The sequence below is a fragment of the Lissotriton helveticus genome, chromosome 1_1, assembly GCF_964261635.1.
Source record: "Lissotriton helveticus chromosome 1_1, aLisHel1.1, whole genome shotgun sequence".
Taxonomy (NCBI): domain Eukaryota; kingdom Metazoa; phylum Chordata; class Amphibia; order Caudata; family Salamandridae; genus Lissotriton; species Lissotriton helveticus.
Genome location: NC_136057.1, coordinates 1,224,216,461 through 1,224,223,949, shown reverse-complemented (window position 1 = coordinate 1,224,223,949; position 7,489 = coordinate 1,224,216,461).

Here is a 7,489-nt window from a genome sequence, read left to right as displayed (position 1 = left end):
TTCTTTACTAACAATTCTTACAAAGAAGACTATAGAAAGCATGCTGCTGATTTACCAACGGCTAAAGTTAATTTTGTTCTTTCAAACATTTTGCCTTGACCAGCATGTATTAAATATTTGCAAAAATTGTGACAGTGTTGTTAGTTTTTTGAATATTCCCTCAATGTCTCAGTGAAGCAGGCACGTCAACATCCGGTGGGCAAAAAGTGCTTCATTCGTTGGTCCCCATCCCCCTACCCCTGTCGTGTGGCGTAGCCCAGGATGCTGCAGATGCCAGGACCACACAATTGTTTAGCTGATGTGTGCTGGACTGATAGGGTCTCAATAATAGCCTCTTACAAAGTATTTTACATCCCATCCAGAGAAAGAAGTGCATATAGATACCATGATCCTGAGTGCAATAGAGGAGGGTAAGGGAGTTTGGGATGTGCCTGAAGCACATAAAAAAGAACAAATTGTTGGGAAACTATATTGCTAGAATATAAAACCCATAACTTAAATGAAAAATAAATGCAAGCTACAGTCATTGGTAGAAAACATTTCTTAATTTATGTCATGAAAGCTCAGTTGGTTAGTGAGTACACTGCAGATGTCTGTGTGTGCAATCAGGCATTCATAGAACTGAATCCTGGTTGATGCACTGGGGAATAGTGTCATGCTTATTTATAGTGTTATGAGGTACCAGCCTGCCTAAGAAAGCACAGTGAATACGTAAATCTTTATTTTGAAATAGTGTTACCGATGGTATGATAGATTCCCACAAAATGTGCAAAGAGATTTCGTGTTTAGGATAAAATAAGTGTGTTAAACATATATCTTTTTAGTAATACATAATCATATTGCACCTATTGCAAATCTTTTTCTGACAGTTTCCATTTCATTACAAGGAGATACAAAGAAAACAAAAGGAGATGTTGGATGGAGCGCTGACTCTTTTCGGACACTAACCCCCAGTCACAGAGTTGAATCCATCATCGTTCTTTAGCTCACTTCACCACCTCAGTTCAGACCCAGCATATGCAAATCAGTCTTAACCCTGTGCCTCATGTGAACAGTCCAGTCCGAACTGCCAAGCCAAGTCTTCTCTAAACAAGCATCCTGGGACCGGTTTCAGGGTAACACCCTTCATCAGCCAGGCTAGCTTGTATCCAGAGGCAAAGTGAGCAAGAGACCCACGTCTGGGCATACCCTGCCAACCTAGGGTGAACAAAGCAAACAAAAGGAGATGACTACAAGGAGATACCCCAGGACTCTGGTGATGATGACACCCTTATGTGACCTCTGAAAAAAACTAAATCTTTGTCACCAGGAAGCCTCTAATGACTGACTCAATTAAAGCCATATACTGGCTCCCAAAAAGCCTTTAGATTGATTAATCAGTTGCACACATTTACTTTTCTTTCACGTAGCAGGCATTCTCCTGAGAAGGCCTATTCCTACTTTTGCTTCTTCATTTAGACAGAAGGACCTGAATGTTTACCTTATTCATTCTGAAACAGTCGATTTTCGTCCAAAGGTATGGGAAATGGATTTTGTAAAGTAAAGGGAACATTGCTCCCAATAGATAACACCCACAACCAATGAGGCCATCCAATAACCATTTACAGGCAAAAAATGCTTTGCTTTATCATTGCTTCAAATGCTGGATGGTGTCACACTCTTTCTCCTAATCAGCCCACTTAAATGGTGCTCATATAAGATGATCCTAATTGGAAACCGTTCCATTCCACACAAATATATAACTCCCCTGACTTTACTGGGTGCATGAGCAACAAATTCCATTTACCAGCTGGAGAATCCAGCAGATAAAATCACTGTGGGAAAAGGTTGTATTGAAGCCGGAGCCCTTCCACAAACCATTCCCAAACCGTAGACAAGACATGGGGAGAGCATAACATCCTCTGTTCTGCCAGTCAATGTTTTTCTCTCCTTACTTACAAACCCTCCCTTGTGGTCACTCAAATCCGTTTTTGGGGGCAGCTTTTCTCCCAAAGGACTTGGTGCTTAACTGGCTAGCAGGTAAATAAAGGGGGTAGGCCAAGGTGTGAGCCTGTGACAGGCTATGCATTCTTTAAAGTCAATTAAGTTCCAGGCCACAGCCTGGGGAAGGTCCTAATCTAGGAATCATTCAGCTCCTGGGTAACAGTGAACTCTGGCAGAAAGGCATATTTAGCTCAGGAATGAAAATGACAACTTTCTAAAACTTTCATTTTTCTAAATATTATTATAAAATATGACTTGACCATTAAGTGGAATTTTAAAATACTATTCAAATGAGTCATTGCATCATTTTTCTAGCTACTCCCAAACTGAAGTTAGTCATATAAGGTGTTATCATGAAACCAGTACTGTGGAAGTCAGCTTTCACACAGTGAAAAATGACTTTCAAGGTTTTTCACTGCTAGTACATTCAAAACAAAGATTATACATATCCTACATTTTAAATACCATGCACCCTGCCCTGTGGGCATCTATTGCCTACTTTAGGGGTGCTGTATATGTATTAGAAAGAAAAGGTTCATTTTGCCAGGTCGAATCGGTTGTTTTGAAACTGCATAACCAGGCTACTGAGGCAGGCCCGAGACATGTTTTGCCTTGTAACTTTAGTGGTTTCACAATATGTGCTGCAGTCCACTAGTGACATTTAAGTTACAGGCCCTGGTTACACTTTTCTACCACATACTATGGACTTATTGGTAAGTGAAATATGGCAATCAGGAGTGTAGCCAATTTTGATATGTTTTAGGGGTTGGAGCACATGCACTGGTGCTTGGCTACCAATGTGCAGGATCAAGAAACAGCAGCATCAGACCAGACAAAATAGAGACAATCGTACAAAAGGAGACATTTGGTTACAGGTTACTGTAAGCAAAGTTTATTGTGGGTGTTAAAGGCCATGTTGTACTGTGAAGTTTGTATGGCTTTTTGCTTCCACAAAGGCCGTTTTAGGGTTGAATGAATGTAGTCTCAGACAACAAAAGAAGAGAGGTCCGGTCATATACAAAGCTACCAAATATATGAGCAAGGAGATAAGTGGTCAATATTAATCACAGGTACTCCATTTGAGTAGGAAAGCCCTCACACACCGACCTAGTCAGTGTCATGCTTCATCATCGGGCCCCACCGAAGAGACCGAGTGTCTCTTCGGTGTGCTGCGACGCCAGAAATACTGCGGAGCTGGTCGTGTGGGGAGGACGTGTTGTGGAGATTGCTAAATTAAAAGTGACTGAGGGTATCGAAAAACTTTTAATGAATGATCCCTAAGACACGAGTAAGTGGTATATGTGTCTGAATTTAAAGGCCAAGGTTTTTAGGATATTGAATAAATTCAGCTAAATACCACAAGTTTATTAAAATCAGTCAACATGTTTCTGCCTTATCTGTGGTATATATTCACCATGGCATTCTTCAGGACTATACCCCGGCGGTATGGACACTCTAATAGTCCACCCTAACCTGGGGACGTGTAAGTGAAAAAAGGAAAAGTGAAAAAAGTGCTTAAAAATTAGAAGAGCAATTGCTCATTCCAAAAAACCCAAAAATTCAAGGGTGTATCAGCACCTGTAAAAGAAAATGACAAAGACAAACAGATAATGACATACATACGATTAGTTTATGTCAGCGTAGTCTTATTATAGTGCTCATAAGATGGTGGCAAACCTTTGTGTGCACACACAATAACTGATATCTTATGCACCATCCAAATAGCCCCTAGGGGTATTATACATGCTAAGAGGTGAAGTGCTAAAGGTGATTAAAAAACTACTATGGTAGTGCTTTGAGATAAAAACACGGTGTGGATTCTCCATGAAGAGGGATCAATTTGACCAAACGGTCGGTGTCCCCTTAGGATGGTAATTATGGAGAAAATCTCACTTTAAAACAGGGCGCTACTAGCACCATGGGTCTCGGGAGGAGGATTGGAGCGCGCTTGGCACATCCTAGGAAAAGAAAGGAGGTACATGTCAACAGAACCCAGCCAACACACAGGTACTTAGCTTATGGTCATTGTGAATGGCGTTCCGCTGGTGATCCAGACTCACGCCCTCTGCGCTCACAACCCGCTTCTCAACCTGCAAGAATCCTCTGAACCGGACCCCGACGATGGAGAGCGGGGCCGGTAAAGGTGTTTAAGAGCGCTTTGCTTCAGTGTGCGCGCTCGATTCCGGGTTGGGCGTGTCCCGCCCAGGTCGAGGCCTGGAACGCATACGCCCACTAAGGCGGGACGCGCCCAGGATCAAGACGAGGCTTGGAATAATGGACCTATCCCTGCGCGATGGCCACAGAAAGGCTGGTGGTTGTCAGGGCAACCGTGGTTGCTCTATGTTTACGGGGAAGGTTCTGGGAGACAGATTTGATAAAAAGGGGGTCGGATTATTTATTATAGTTCGGCGGAAGACCTTAATCCATGAGTGTCAACTGTTAACAATCATTAAGCAAGCAATGCCAGAGCAGAAGACGAGTGTTCCATCATTCTTGATATCAGAGCACCGCTTACAGTGTGGGTGTGAGTAGAAAGTGTCATTGCAGAGTGTCATTGCAGAATTTCACGCACTGTCAAGTCCCTGCGAGGTGAATCGGACCTACAGGGGACAAGATTAAATAATTGCACATTATGTAGAAACCACCTGGTATTTGGTGTTTAGGTGATATTTTTCAGATTGCATATGCGTTATGTTAATGGCTCTCCTTACAGACACATGAAGTCTCTGGGTTCATGAAAGGGCTGAATTCCACGGGACATCGTCATTAAGGCCATTGGTATTTGTCCCCAAACGGTGTACCCAACGCTGTTCTTTTTTGAACAGTCTATTTTGTACGTTTCTTGTGCCTTCCAGAACTTCAATAACAGTCCACCTTATGTCGTTGGTGGTATGATTCTTGTCTAGGAAATGGCGACTCAATTTTGTTGTTATTTTCTTGCACCTTATATTACTCCGGTGCTCACAGATCCGTTGTTTCACTTTTCTGGTGGTCATACCTATGTACCGGAGGTGGCAAGGGCACGTGATCAAATAGACCACGTTGATTGAGTTGCAGTTTGTATGCTCACGTAGGGTCCACACTTTCCCTTCTTCCAGTGTCAGGGTTTTGGTAGCTTGTGTCAAGTGACAGACACTGCAGTCCGAGCAGGGATAGTGTCCGGTGATTTTTGGGAGACCCCATGATGTTGTCACCGATGGTGTCGTGTTTTGTGGTTTCTCTTTTGGGCGGGTATGGACAAGCGCATCTTTTAGACTGCGCCCCTTTTTGAATGAAAAAAGGGGTTTATCCCAGTCCTTTATAACGGTATGCACAATATTCCAATGTTTGTTTATGCTCTTTTTCATGATATTTGAGAGACTGCTGTAGGTGGTAACACAGGTGAGTGGGATCTGTTCTGGATTGTTTGTTCTTTCTTCAAGGAGGGACTCCCTTGGCTGGTTTCTCGCCCTTTTAAAACCTTTGTTCAAGGTTGGAAGAGGATAGCCTCTGTTTTTTAGTTTTTCGGTTAGATTGGCTGATTGGTCTTTGAAATCTGCGGTCAGGCTACAATTCCTTCGTAGCCTGAGGTACTGCCCGTAAGGGAGATTTTCCTTCAACGGACGTGGGTGAAAGCTGGTAAATTCCAGCAGATTGTTCTTTGCAGTTGGTTTGTTGTGGGTTTTTGTGGCCAGTGTCGTACCACTGATTGAGATGACTACATCTAAGAACACAATTTCTCTTCTGCTTGTGGAATTGGTGAATCTTAGATTGGGGTCCAGGGTGTTGATCCATGCAAGGAAGACTTTCAAGTCATTTTCACTGCCATTCCAAATGATCAGTATGTCGTCAATGTAGCGTTTCCACAAAAGCATTGACGAAAAGAAGATAGCATTTGGTGGGAGGATATGTTTGGCCTCGAAATCTGCCACATACAACCCCGCTACGCTCGGCGCGAAGGTGCTGCCCATGGATGTCCCAGAGCATTGTAAATACAGTTGGTTTTTGAATGAAAAAAAGTTCTCTTTCAGTGCTATAGTCGCACAATCAATAATGAACTTTTTCGGTGTCTGGAATTCCCAATTAATTGAATCAAGGACCTTTTTGAGGACCTCGATTGTGTCATTCTGCGGAATACTAGTATAGAGGCTTTCCACATCTAATGTTACAAGGGTGATAGAGTTTTCAGGGAATGTGATCTCTGTCAGTAGACGCAACAAGCTTTTGGTGTCCTTCAGATAGGTAGGTGTAGACTGTACTAGTGGTTTCAGAAAGTGATCGCAAAATTGCGAAAGCGGCTCAAGAAGCGAACCAATTCCAGAGACGATCGGGCGTCCTGGTGGGGGTAGTTTGTTTTTATGCATTTTCGGCAAAGTATAAAAGTAGGGTGTAATGCTACTCGTATTTTTCAAAAATGCTGCTTCGTTCTTTGATATATGGTTTTGATCCTCTGCTTGCTGTACCAGAGAGCTGATCCTTTTTGTGAGGTCAGGGGTCGGGTCCAATGCCAGTGGTGTATAATTTCTAACATCACTGAGGAGGTTCTCACAGGTGATCTCATAGTCAGTCGTATCTTGGATGACGATCCCTCCGCCTTTATCCGCAGGCTTTATGGTTATGGATGTGTCGTTTTTTAGTTGTTGCAATGCCTCAAATTCGGCAGTGCTAAAATTGCCGAATATTCTCGGGTTCTGGCAGTCTTCTAGATCTTTAAATACGGCTTGTTCAAAAGCAGTTATAGCCGCTGGTATTGTGTGCGAAGGTGGGATGAAGGTGGAGCTGGGTCTTAAGCCTGTGTCACCTTTTCTGACTGATTCCATTGGGTCTGCTTTCCCATCAAAAAACGCTTTTAGTTTTAGTTTGCGAAAAAACCCTGCTAGTTCACAATGCAATTTGAACTTATCTGGTTTGGCTGTAGGGACAAAACCTAGCCCCTTTTCCAAAACTTGGGTCTCCACCGGCGTTAGTATTCTGGTGGATAAGTTAGTCACTAGACTCAAACTCCGCTCGGGCCCGGTTGCTGGTTGCTCCGGGTGTGGTTCGCTACTGAGTCGTCTTCCTGCCAGGTTACTCTGGTGTTCCCTCTCCTCTTGCCTCGGCCTCTCCGGCCGCTCTCTAAAAAAGGCTGTCGGTACTGCTGTTGGAAATTCCCCGGGGGCATGAAGCCCGGGTTCCAGCCCATAAAAGGAAAAGGTGGCTGATGGAAAGCATAGGGGTTTGGGCCCATCCCCATTTGTGGGGGATACCACTGTTGCTGGTTTCCTTGATTTCCATATCCGCTTCTGTTTGTTCTGTTGCCGCGGTTCCCTCTTCTTTTCGTTTGTTTGTTAGAGTTGTTGCTAGAACCACTGCTATTAGATGAGTCGTCATCTGAGTGGTCTGAGTTGTTAGTATTGCGTGCTGGTGGAGTAAATGAGGCCGCAGAGTAGGGATATACTTTCTCGAACTCAAACTTTTTTTGATCTTTTTGAAGTTTTGTCACCTTTGATTGCATCAGATTGTCTTTGTATTCATTCAACTCCTTGTT